Raw genomic sequence first — 13,930 nt, 5'->3', positions numbered from 1 at the left:
ATGTATTTTAGTCACGGGTTTAAATATATAAGGTGACACCAATACTAGTAACATTGAAAAATACACACGCACACACTACACACAGCTCATTTATGCGCTGTGTGTGCGCGTGCGCGTGCAGGGCTCGTCTCTACTACTTTTTTTTTTTTTGTGCATGAGTAGTTCAGTTCAGTCTGTCGGCTGCTCGCTGCGTGAACTTGCTGCGCCTCTGTGACGGTCACGGTGGTGGTGGGGGCCGGCCGCCGCAGACATCAGCAGGCGGGGAGGGGAGCGACGCTTTCCGCCCGCCAGCCCCCCGGAGCAGAGCGAGGGAGCGAGCAGGAGGGGGCGGGTGGCGGTCGGTGCTTCGAGCCGAGCCGAGGCGAGGACGACACGGGAGGAGAGAGGCGCTCGGGACCCGCAGCCTGCCCGGCACTGACAGTAAGCACGCACCCCGACAAACACCGCTCTCTCTCCCCGCCCGGGGCCGGCTCGTTTCCGGCTCGGCGGAGTGAACTAGCTGCGGTGACAGAGCTCCGGCGCTCCCGGTGCTCCGCGCGAGTCGTAGCCGAGCGAGGAGCGCGTCCGCCCGGCTTGCGAGCTCCTCGAACTGCGCCACTCCTTTCGCTCACTTTACCTCCTTTTTTTTTTTTTTTTTTTTTTTTTTTTTTTTTAGCACTCGCAGCTACATTTAAAGTACGTCTCGTCAAGTTGACGTTGTGCAACTCAGTGTTTGCGCTAATGTCACCCTTTTTTGTGCATTCCCCCCCCCCCCCTTCATTTATCTGCGTTTCACCATCGCGGAAGTGTGTTGACACGCAAGGCGAGCAGCTGATTTCACCCGCGGCTTGACGTGTCTCCATCGAGGCTTAACTCTATTAACAAAAAAAAAAAACTACTAATGCACTACTACTTACTATCCGGTGGTGTGTTTTTTTTTTTTTTTTTTTTTTTTTTTTTGCAAAGGACACACTCACGGCGATGTGATTGCGAGACTACCCGTGATGTCATTCATCCCAGCTCGGGCCATTATATAACGGGACTGTGGGGAAGCCTGTGATAGCGAGGCTATTTTTACTCTGTTTGTACACCCACCACCACACACCCCCTGATGCTGCACTACTCTCTCAGCCCCAAGTGCTGGCCTATCACTCACATTGTCTTTGTTTTTTTATTTATTTCCAACATTTGTTTTACTACTACGAGGAGGCTTGCGCGCATTGTGCAACTGTTGAAATGGTCAGGTCACACTCGATTAGTTACAACTTAGGTGTGTAAAAAAGTAACATTGGGACACGGCAGATATGAAATCATGCAATTTCAAAGAAAATGGCATCATACAAGGAGGTGTTTTTTTTAAATTATTTGGACCCCTTAACACAGGGGTGTCAAACTCATTTTTGTCTCGGGCCGCATTGTAGTTATGATTTTTACAACAGGGAAATGTTGAATTGCCAAAACATATCACCATTACACAACAAATGGAGGGATAACTAGTTTTGAAATCACAAGAGAGGGATAATAGTTTGTTCAAGTATTGTTTAAGTTACTGTAGAAGAAGGGTTTGGTGACAGAAAAATGCAATATCTCAACATTACTGTTTATTATTATGACAATTTGGAATTTGGGTACAGATTTGAGCAGAAATCAGTCAGGAAGTTGGCGAGCATGATTTGCTTTCGCGGGCCACGTGAAATGATGTGGCGGGCCGCATCTGGCCCCCGGGCCTTGAGTTTGACACCCATGCCTTAAGCTTCAAGAGCACTTTGGGGGGAAAAAAAAAAAAAAAAGAAAAAGTAATCATTAAATGAAATTAGTAACACAACAATTTAGTCATGTGTATCAGTGACTTCAGCCAAGTGAGCATCAAAAGTAGGAATTCCACAAGTGCGTTTTGCTTTTTCTTTGGCTTTTTCATGTCGCTTAAAACGAGTGACATCAAAGAGGGAAGATGTGTTGATAACCATAGAACCATAAGAAATGGAACTTAGTGCCAGCAGTGTTTTTTTTTTTTTGCCTCCCTATGTGTTGTGTTGACATGTTTGTGTTTTACCAAGCAGAATCAGTTTGACTTGATTCTGTTCCGGTTGTTTTGCGCCTTTGAGTGTCACGCGTGATTTTAGCAGCTAGCCTCGGGCCGCGCGCTACGCTACGCTGTTTTGCACTTATGAAAATGCTTGGCGGAATAAAGTAATCAATAAAATAAGCATTTAAAATTGATTTGAAAAAAAAAAATGAATACATTAATAGAAATTTACCACATTAAAGAAACAACTTTGGACAATTAAGTTGTGATTTTGAAATAACAAAATGAGAATCAGAATCCTTATTGTCATTGTACAATGCACAACCAAATATGTATTCTGTCCCATTAGTAGTAATAAAAAACAACAACAAAATAATACAAAATTATACAATAAATCTCAATTAATAAAATGGTATACTATAATATTTTTCTTTTTTTTTTGACAATTTTACTTTAATTTTAAGCAGCTGTTCTTTATAATAGCAAAACGGTAATTAGAACATAATATCAGTTAATACAAACTAATTAAGATAACTACACTATTTAAAGTGCCTCTGGTTAACCCTAAATAAAGTTCAGGTGTTCTAGGAGGCTTTTCCCGACATTATTAATTTAAAAAAAAATTTAAGCCTGAAGGTAATAAGAGGGTGCGCACACATGTGCACTTGTGAGTTGTGCAGGTTGTAGGTCACATCAACATTCTGGTAGAGGAAGTTTTGAAATGATTTATCTTGGTGCCCTTTTTTTCATATCACAAAAAAACAAAAAAACCTTGGATTTGAACAAGGGTGTGTAGACTTTTTATATCCACTGTGGAGTGGATTTCATTTTGGCCTTCTTCCAGTCTCGTAAACATGCTAATTTTAGCCAAGTGCCAAATCCTACCATAACGGAGGTTGTCGCCGACGTAGACTCGATTAATCGACAGTCGGGCCAATGGACAGAATTCTTAACAATCTTTGTCGATTAAATTTTATATGTACGTGATGAGAGAATTGCTGTCTTCTTTTGTAAAGTTGTGATCTCCTGTTTCCTTGCCAGTCTTGGCAGTATAACCGATTCCGCACAATCGTGCAAATTCTTGACCATGAATGAATGCTGTTTATCACGCGCGTTCTTTTTGCTAACGTGTTTATTTTAACGACAAACGCCTCCTCGCCCCAGTAAGATTGTACATCAAAACTGTCATCTTGTAAAGCTTTGTGCTGTGTCTGTCTTGACACAATGTTCCTCCACGTAAAATGAAAAGAGAAGCTCATTGATCCGCACGTGTCTTCTTTGTTTGTGTCGCTGACTCCTCGTGCAGCATTGCACAAGGCTGTTCATTATCATAACAGGTGTTTGCGTATGTAACGTCTCTTTGCGGCTTGTGTGTGTGTGTGTGTGCGTGTGTGTGCATGTGTGTAGACGAGTCCTGCTGTCAGCTTGACGAATAGCGACGCTTCCTCCGTGTGTGACAGCACGACATTATAACTAATGGCAGTAGGTGACAGTTTCTTTCTTTTATTTTTTTCTTTTTTTTTTACGGCGACATAATTAACCTTAGCCGTCATGCTCAAAATTCTTGCAATTCAGCGTCGCCTGTCTGTCTAGTATATGCGGTTGAAATGTGGTCAAAACCTCTAGGAGTACTAGTTTGTTTTTGAACGACCCCTGGAAATGGAAAAAAAACGACAACTCTAAAATGGCCGCGCCTTTTTGGTGATGATTTCTTGAGACTTTTTTGTGTATCTACTCATGAGAGACATGTCTACCAAATATCATATCAATATTTTTAAAAATAATTCTATAGGGTGCTACTGAGCCAAATGAACCAAAATAGCAGATTTCAACTGTTTTTTAGGGCATAGCTTCTTGAGACTTTTTTGTGTATCTACTCATGATAGACATGTCTACCAAATTTTATGTTGGTAAATCAAACTTTCTTTGGGGGCTGTATATTTAAAAAATAATTGTAGCGGGTGCTACCGAGCCAAAATGGCCTGTCGAACCAAAATGGCAGACTTCAAGTATCTTTTCGGATATAGCTTCTTGAGACTTTTTTGTGTGTCTACTCATGCTAGGCAAGTCTACCAAATTTCATGTTGCTAAATCAAACTGGCTTTGGGGGCTGTATATTTAAAAAATAATTGTAGCGGGTGCTACCGAGCCAAAATGGCCTGTCGAACCAAAATGGCAGACTTCAAGTATCTTTTCGGGTATATCTTCTTGAGACTTTTTTGTGTGTCTACTCATGCTAGGCATGTCTACCAAATTTCATGTTGCTAAATCAAACTGGCTTTGGGGGCTGTCTATTTAAAAAATAATTGTAGCGGGTGCTACCGAGCCAAAATGGCCTGTCGAACCAAAATGGCAGACTTCAAGTATCTTTTCGGGTATATCTTCTTGAGACTTTTTTGTGTGTCTACTCATGCTAGGCATGTCTACCAAATTTCATGTTGCTAAATCAAACTTTGTTTGGGGGCTGTATATTTAAAAAATAATTGTAGCGGGTGCTACCGAGCCAAAATGGCCCGTCGAACCAAAATGGCAGACTTCAAGTATCTTTTCGGGTATATCTTCTTGAGACTTTTTTGTGTGTCTACTCATGCTAGGCATGTCTACCAAATTTCATGTTGCTAAATCAAACTGGCTTTGGGGGCTGTCTATTTAAAAAATAATTGTAGCGGGTGCTACCGAGCCAAAATGGCCTGTCGAACCAAAATGGCAGACTTCAAGTATCTTTTCGGGTATATCTTCTTGAGACTTTTTTGTGTGTCTACTCATGCTAGGCATGTCTACCAAATTTCATGTTGCTAAATCAAACTTTGTTTGGGGGCTGTATATTTAAAAAATAATTGTAGCGGGTGCTACCGAGCCAAAATGGCCCGTCGAACCAAAATGGCAGACTTCAAGTATCTTTTCGGGTATAGCTTCTTGAGACTTTTTTGTGTGTCTACTCATGCTAGACATGTCTACCAAATTTCATGTTGCTAAGTTAAACTGGTTTTCGGGGCTGTATTTAAAAAAAAATAATTCTAGGTTGTTGTATCAAGCCAAAATGGCCGGTTTGAACCAAAATGGTGGACAGCCTCTTTCTTTTTGGGCATGGCTTTTTGAGACGTTTTTTTTGTGTGTGTGACTCTACTCATGGTAGACAAGTCCACCAAATGTCATGTTGCTAAATCAAACTGTGTACTGGGGGCTGAATTTTACTGTACTGTATTTCTTGAGGCTGCGTGCGCAAGTTCGAGCAGCAGGTCACTTACGACTCCTGCTGGGAAATTTCCAACCACGCGTGCACACGCACACACACACACACAGGCACACACGCTCACACGCTCACACGTACTTTTGAGTGTGCCTGGGTTACAACTGCTTCTGACCAATGAGCCAAGCTGCAGTTAAATGGCTTGTGATTATGACACATTGGCCTCTAATTGCCCGTTGTTAGCGTTTGAACAGCGAGTCGCGTGTGGAGACCGGCGCGCCTCTCTGCCGTTTTGTCCTCGCACAAAGCCCTTGGATACCCGACGATGCAGGTGGCGTTTAAGCCCATAATGCCGCAATTCAGTGATTGATTATGACCCCCCCCCCCCCCCCCCAAAAAAAAAAAGAATATTGAGCGTCAAACGTGAGTGACTGGGTTGCAACCCATCTTTGCAGCTCATATTTGAACTCCCTGATACCAAAATTACAGCTGATGCAAATTGTTTGGTTACGACAACAAAACCAACCGGGTGGATCACGCCAGCCCACAAATGTCAGTTTTCCCACCGACCAATCAAGGGACTGCGTCGTCCAGCTCCGCCACTTATCGAGCCGTACACACTCTTATGCTATACGACTGAACCGCCCGGGTTGGCGCAAATGTGCCCGTTATAGTGCATGTGAGTTCAAATCGTAGCTCCGGCCGCTCTAGACAGCTGCGTGGGCTGCAACAATGGACTCGCGCCGACGGGGGTGGGGGGTGAGGGAGGGGAGGGGTGGGGATACGCATTTGAGAGAGTGGAATTCAATAACAGGAAAAAAGCCAGTGAAACAAAACAATCAGTGGAATACCAAAACCCACCCAACACCGCTGCCGTTCTTGGCACACGCCGGCCCGTCATGACAAGCGTTTTGAGCCCCTGCGGGCCGCCTAAACGGTGCGCGTGGACGGCGGCGGCAAGGGCAGCCGAGTAGAAAGCGTCCGGTCAGGACAATGACGTCATTTCATTGACCGGTCAAGACTGGTCTTGCAAACTGGTGTTAAAACCCGTAATGCCGCATTTAGGGCTGTCGCAAGTCATTGATTGATTGAGCAAAAAATTGTCAACGGCCATACAGGAATGCCCGGGTCGCTACCCGTCTATGCAGCGAGTGTTTAAACCCGCAGTGCCTCAGTTAGGGCTGTTGCGACTCATCAATTGATGAAGATAGCAAAGAATGTTTAGGGCCATGTTGGAGTGACCACGTTGCCGTGTTGTCGTTTTCCTCCGTTTTTCGCGGCGCATTGTAGTGCGACGTTGTGACCTAGATTGCACACGCAGATACGTGCGCGGCGCCGCATTGTTAGCAGAGGAGAGGCCACTTAATTGGAGCTTGAAAACACGCCGGCCTGTTTGGCGACCGTGGAATCTGTTTTGTTTTTGTGACTCGGGCGCTTCTTTCACGAGATTTTCTTCGCTCCGCCAAAGCGCTTCGGTGTCGTTTGCTTGTCGCCTGTTGCCTCGTTGATTCTTTGTTTGTCGGACGGATTACGCACAAAACGCTGAATTTCCGCATGGGGTGGCCCGGTGATGTGTGTTTATGTACTCAATATTTGACTCTTGATCTTTATCTTTATCTGGATTCATGTTAAACATGCTGCTGTTTTGGTTAGCAACACGACATTGTGGCGCGGCCACATCCCAGAGTCATACTGGAGTGCTAATTGTCGCGAATAGCATCATTTTATTTTGTTTACAACATGGATTAAGACACCACATTTTGACTGTTTACTTGCCTTGGTAGGTGCTGCTGTTTTGGTGAGCAACACAACATTAGTTAGAGTCTACCGGAACACAAATCGACGCTAATATAAGACAAGATCATCTTCAATACTCCGTAGGAAACTCATTTGTAACGTGCGGTAAGACGGCACTCTTTTACATGCCTCGGTAGGTGCTGCTGTTTTGGTTAGCAACGTAACATCGCGGGGTGACCACAATGTTTATCTTTGCTCCCATGATTTAAGATCATCTTATATACTGCGCAGGGAAGTCATTTACAACAGGTGGTTGTGTTTACAACACTTTAACCTGCTTCTGTAGGTGCTGCTGTTTCGGTTAGCAACACAACATTGCAGCGCGACCAAAAGTCAGAGTATATCAGAATGCTAATCGGCGCTAAAAAGACGTCGAGCCGTCATCTTCGCATAACCTAAGATCGTCTTCAATACTGTGGGAGGGGAAAAAAGACTCTTTGGCAGGTGCTGCTGTATTGATTAGCTACACAACATTCTTCGACGACCTGCAGCGTCTTAGCATTGTTAAAAAAGTCGCCATCTCCACATAAGGTAAGATCGTCTTTAGTACTGCACGAGCAACTCGCATGCAGGAAGACTCCAATCATTTTCATACGTCAGTAGGTGCTGCTATTTTGGTTAGCAACACAACACTGTGGAGTGGACACACATCGGAGTACAGTGGACCTACGCAAATTTGTGGTTTGGCTTTGCCAATTCACCTTTTCTTTGGGGAACCAATGCGCCGTAATTCGCGGAAATCCCCACTAATTCGTGTTTATTTTGGGGGGAATTATAAGGGAACGCCAATTATTTGTGGATTATTTTTTTTTTTTGTATACCGGAACGCTAATCATTGCAAAAACAAAAAAAAAACACTGTCGCTACATAACGTAAGATCGTTTTTGATATTGCACAAAGATCAAAGACACTTCGGTAACTCTTCTGTAGGTGCTGCTGTTTTGGTTAGCAACAACATTCAAATGGGCCCCGCAGTTAAGTCAAGTCTTTAACGTCTGTGTTTGGACAGCAGCTTGACTGTTGCGCCCCTAGCATCTGTGACTTATTGCAAACCAGGGCCACTTTTACTACAACTTTGGAGACTGACTCTTGCATGGAAACCACACGCACGCGCACGCACACGCGCGCGCACACAGCTGCCGTCATGGGCCGGCCCGGGGAAAATACCTGCGGTGGGGAGAAGAAAAGTTGACATAACGGGAAATGATTACCATTGGGTTCCTCTTTAATGGCTTTTATGGGAAAGTTTGAAAACAAGTCGGAGGTCGAAGCCCCTCTTAGTCACTTTTAGTGCGCAGCCTTTACGGTGGGCTCAATAAGCGATTGTGGACGCTCCGCTTACAGTCGACTATAAACATGATGGCTCCGTGCATAAAAGGTTGATCGTTAAATTTAATCCTTCCGTGCGCCTTTATGTTAAAGTGGATTTTTTGGGGGGGGGGTTTTAAAATTCATTGGCTGTAGTCAAATTCTCAATGGGCTGTTATGTTTGTACAACACTGATCACTAAGCAAAAAATACATTAGAATTAGTCAAATACAATTTATAAAAGGGAAATTAAATACTATGACAGAAAAATAAAATGTTTTAAAAAAAAAAGCATATACTTAAATACCCTACAATGACATAGAAATGATAGAAATTATTTAAAAAACAAAGGGAAATGAAGTGTGTTTAAATACAAATGACATGAAAAATGTTAAAAACAAATATGTACTAGTAAATATAAATATATTTAAAAATAAATCAATACAATAAAACAAATTGCAATAAAACTCCAGAACGCAAAGATAGAATAAAATAGTAAATAAAGTCGTGGAATACAAAAAATAAAAAATAAAATACGATAAAACTCAGTTCAAAATCAACAATAACTATCATAAATATGGGTCAAGTAATGTAATGTGGCCTATATCCTTTACAATTCCATTTAAAAGTCGACTAGAACAGCTGAACTTTATTTAGGGGTTCATCTTGACGCACTTTAAATGTTGGCAGTTGTGTGCTGCTTCCCATTTGGCGTGCGTTTGGATGCGATTGGTCCATTCTGAACACAGCCACATCCCCACTTAGGAGGGTGTGGCCACATCTGCAAAAATACATCAATACAATAAAATAATAAATAAATCCAATCCAATCAAATAATAATGACCAGACTCCCTTCACCTTATCTGGCCTCTCGTCATCCATTAGCCTCAAAACCCAACCGCCAGAACTACTTTTTGATTGAAACACGGTCTCACCCCCCTCTCCCCCCCCCCACCCCCCCCCCCCCTTTTGCGGAAAACTGGTTTTCCGGGGTGCGCCCGCTCGGCTCGCTTTAACACGACACGAACGGCCATTAGCTCCGCTTGCAAATTTCCTCCCGCGCGACTCACCGACATGAACAAGCTGAGTGCATTTGCGAGCTGACAGCGCACGTCACCCAAAATGTTGCTGAAAGGATGACGGGGCGGGAGGGGGGGCGGGGTGGTGGGGTCGGTAATGGCGAACCCTTTTCCGGAGACACTCACGGAGAGCATTTGCACGCACTTGAAGGCTGTGCATGTGGTCAAGGATGTCGTCAATATGGCGGACGTCACGTACATTCCAGCACCGAAGTACAACATCAGCATTTGTTTATTTTAAAATAATGCTATTTTTCTCATATTAAAAAAAAGATTTTTCCAACATTGGTTAATTTGATACGATATTGTATTTTCCTAATATTTTTGCCGTTTTGGTAATATTTCCAGCGCTATTGCTGTAACTCGCGTTATAGTGTGCCTGTGTACCTAATGTTTTGACTTGTGATGAATTCAAATAATTGCGATCATTTTGATCCACGACTAATCGATTGCCGAGTGAATCGAGCACTATATTGCTAATTGATTATTCGTCCTTTTTCAACTGGAAATTGTCAAAATCTTCGGAATTTCAGCCTCTCGATTGTCTTTTTGTTGAATCAAAAGAAGACATTGGGAAACATCTGCTTTTATTTTGGAAAACGATGATCAACATTTTTGCCGATTTTCTGACATGTTACGGATGAAACCAATAACTGAATCAATATCAATAAATAAGCTCTGTCCATTTTCTTCACTGTCAATTTGAAATCATGTCTTGTTTTGAATCAAAGGATGGACATTTTATTTTGGTATCATTTCCTGTCTTCTCGTGACCGCGAGCTTGTAACGTTATAAAGTGCATTTGCGTGCCGGATATCAGTGCTAACGCTAATCTGCGCATCCAACGACACTGCAGCTGTGCTCGCCATTTGGCTTTGACTCGATAGCTGCTCCTTGTAGTCTAATCCTCACTTGCGAGAGGGGAAAAAAATAAAATAAAAACGTCAAATCTTCATCCCAGTCATGTGTAGAGCAACTTTGTCACCGTACCATTTCTACGTAATGATCACGACTGGGACGAGTTGCCATTGCTGGTATCGTTAAACGGCTCATTTGCGCGTTTCGAGCGTATCTTTGCTTTTGTGAACTCGGTTCCCCCGCGGAAGCGATCGTTTGCGGATTTGCACGGACAATACCTCGCTAATCTTCTCCAGATGTTTCGCCACTGCGAAAGGATTACGGAGAAAGTGGAGGGAGAGGAAACTGCTTCCCTTCAAGCCCTCCATCATTCCTTTTCCCCTGAGCGCCAATGTAGAGGAAACTCGCGTCCACTACACCGCGCAAACCTCTGATGATGTAATCCCCACAAAGCTTGCACAAGGCTGCTAAGAAGCTGCTGCATTTGCACGTTTTTATCTGAACTATTTAAAAAAAAATTAATAAAAAATTCATAAGCAGTGAAATTGCGTTGTTTCTTCGTCGCTATCATTCTTGGGCCGAGTAAATCAAATGAGTATGGGAATTTTGAGGACTTTTGAAGGAGCTTGCTAAAAAAAAAAAAATTAAATTAAAATCAGCCCCCGGAATCCAGTTTCACTTAGCAACATGGAATTCGGTCGGCATGTTTATCATGATAAACCGTGTCTGAAAACACACAGGAAGTCTCCCATTTTGGTTTGAAGCAGCCATTTTAGTTTCCTTTTGCCATCTGGAAGGGTCCTTCAAAGTGGGACAGTTCCTGGACATTTTGTCCAGTTGCTAGCAGTTTTAAACCACATAATATACGAGACAGACAAGAGACCTTTAAGTTCCGAAGAATCAGAGTTTTCCCGAATGTGTGTGCGCAAAATTTGACGAGTCGCCGTAAAACGTCAAAGTCCAACAAGAAGGTTTCTCCTTGTCCCGTTTGCAGTTCGGGAGCGCGTCGAAACTTAATACCACTAATAGCCGCTTTGTCACGGTTTATATTGTTGTCGTTTCCGCGTAATCCTCTAAAACAGTCGCTTTCATAATGCCTCGTAGAAGTAGTAAGCTGGCGTCCTCGTTTGCTGCGCGGTTAAGCCCCATTAGGAAAACAGAGGGCTGTTCTCCGAGGATGACCTCAGGCTGCCGACACAGGCAAACATTTGTTACTCACTCCAGACGGGCGGGGGGCGGGGGAGGGAAAAAAAATAAAAAATAAAAAACAAAAAAAACAAAGGTGACTCGTGAAGACACTGTTTACTTTCTCTTATCAAAACTGGAGACTCTCCTGAACAGTTCGTGGCAGACATCTGAACAAACATGCTGTGTTTGCTGTCCACGCTGTCACATGCGCAACCCGAAACTCAACTCCAAAATGAAAAGCCCCTTTCACACCGCTCATGCGAAAGAGCGTGTTTCGTAAAGGGCAAGTAGAAAGAAAGATGCGTTTTTGTAGTATTAAATTACATTATCATTTAAAAAATATTGTTTCCCCCACAAATAAATATTGAGATTGTATTTTGTTTTAAATGTTGATCCATGAATAAAGAATAATATTGTATTTAAAAATATATTTTTCCACATATATTTGGGTGTATTTTTATTTTTACACAAATAATGATCTTGTACACATGTGATGTTATTTTCAACGTATAAATAATGATATATTTGAAAAGTAATTAAGAAAAAAAAATAATAAACCGCACACAAATAATTAACTATATTATTTAAAAACAAATACTGTTCCACAAAAAACATCTTAGCACTATTAATATAGTATTAATATTTTCAAAGATGATCTTTCCACAAATAAACAGATGTACAGTATTTTTAAAAATAATCCCCCCTCCCAACAAATAGCGATATCGTTTTTTAAAAAAAAATAAAATACTTTTCCCGCAAATATATTATGACATTTTCAAAATATTTTTCATACAGAAATGACACATTTTAGAATTATTTTCCACAAATATTGTATTTAAAACTCTCCACAAATAATTGTATTATTTAAAAAGATACCTTTTCCACAAACGATTCCCATTAATATCATATTTTAAAAAAACTTATTTTGCAAGAATAAATTATATATTTAAGAAAATTATTTTCCACAAATAAATATGTATTTTGAAAATAGTTTTCCACGTATTTTATACTAACCCCCTTCCAAAATAATTAAATATATGATTTGCAAAATAAAATTGTTTACTAAAAACACAAATAATAAAAAATATATACGTATACAAAAGAATTGTAAAAGAAATTCAACAAATAAATGTATGTATGTTTATAAAATAATTTTAGGAACATACAGTACTATATTTAAAAAAAAAAAATTCCCATATGTATTTAATAAAAAGAAAATCCCCAACAGAAGATAATTATATATTTTAAATAATTTTTCATAAAGCAGTTTAAACTATGTTTACACCTATTATACAAAAAGATCGTCATGTATTTATCACGCATGGCTAAAATCTCTCAAAGGTTCTTCCTTCATACCTTTGGCATGCGTTTTAGGCGCGGCTGGAACTTATTTAAGTGGGCGACACACCCGCCATCTTATTGGAGGAAATACTACAGTACGTGTTCTGCTTTTAACTTGAGTCGTTGGAGTGTGTGTGGAATTTTTGAGTGTAAAATCTCGTTTATATAAAAAAAAAAAAAAAAAAAAAGAGGAAAAAAGCGCTGATCTCCGGTAACGGGGCTAATGATGAATAATTGAAGGGAAGCTCTGCGGCTGGTGTTTGTTTGTGCGTTGAGAGGTGTCACGTGATCCCCGCACGGCGGCTAAACGAGTCAATAAGAACGCCATTATGTCTTTTTACTTCAAGGTGGAGACGGAAGGTGAAGGTGAGGTTAAGGCGGCCTGCGCTTTACGCTAATGCGACTTGGTCTCCAGGGGCGTGTATCGTGATGCGTGCGTGATGTGTGCGTGATGCGTGTGTGTGTGTGTGTGTGTGTGTGTGAGAGTGTGTGTGTGTGTGGAAAACTACAAGAAACTGCAGCAATTTCACACAGCTCCCAGTGTGTGTCTGCCCCACTTTCAGTTCTTTTAATCATGCAGACACTCAAGCGCGTGCGTGTGTGTGCGTGTGTGTGTGTGTGTGTGTGTGTGCGTGCGTGCGTGTGTGTGTGAGTTGGCTGACCTGAGACCAGCCTGTTAACGCACGCGGGTGTTTGAAGCCGTGCGCTTTGATTCACGATAGTCATATTTGCCTCGTGATGACATTCCTCATGTCATACTCTTAAGGGAGCAACGGGAAGAATCGAGAAACGTTTCGGAACTGTTTACGGAATATTGTCAGTTTTCAAATACTTTTCCCACGAATAATTGTATTTTTAAAAAAATCATATTTTCGCAACTATGTAATGATATGGTATTCTTCAGAATACTTCTATACACAAATACATTTCATTTTCAAGACGTATTTTTATGCAAGTTGATTTTTTTCAAATATTTAATTTATTTTTTCAAATATTTTTGACACAAAGTAATGATACAATCTTTTCAAATCAGTTCCCACAAATAGAATATTATAAAAGCAAACATTTTCCACAATTTATACCATATTTTTCAAAATATGTTGTCCACAAATACATTTAAATTTTCTTCAGCAATATTTTTTACACACATAAATCTTTTTTAAA

The 13,930-nt window shown here is 41.3% G+C and overlaps 1 protein-coding gene across 2 annotated transcripts in view; it reads left to right on the top strand.

Moving 5' to 3' along the window:
- The window catches only part of atxn1a (ataxin 1a), a 41,075-nt gene continuing 27,145 nt past the window's right edge, over positions 1–13,930 (top strand). For both annotated transcript variants that reach the window (XM_061759690.1, XM_061759689.1), the window contains exon 1: positions 1–420. The gene's annotated coding sequence lies outside the window, so the exon portion shown is untranslated. The remainder of the gene's footprint in view (positions 421–13,930) is intronic.

Source organism: Phyllopteryx taeniolatus, chromosome 21 (assembly GCF_024500385.1).
Source record: "Phyllopteryx taeniolatus isolate TA_2022b chromosome 21, UOR_Ptae_1.2, whole genome shotgun sequence".
Lineage (NCBI taxonomy): Eukaryota > Metazoa > Chordata > Actinopteri > Syngnathiformes > Syngnathidae > Phyllopteryx > Phyllopteryx taeniolatus.
The sequence above is the reverse complement of the archived record's forward strand: the minus strand, read 5'-3'. Positions and strand labels throughout refer to the sequence as shown.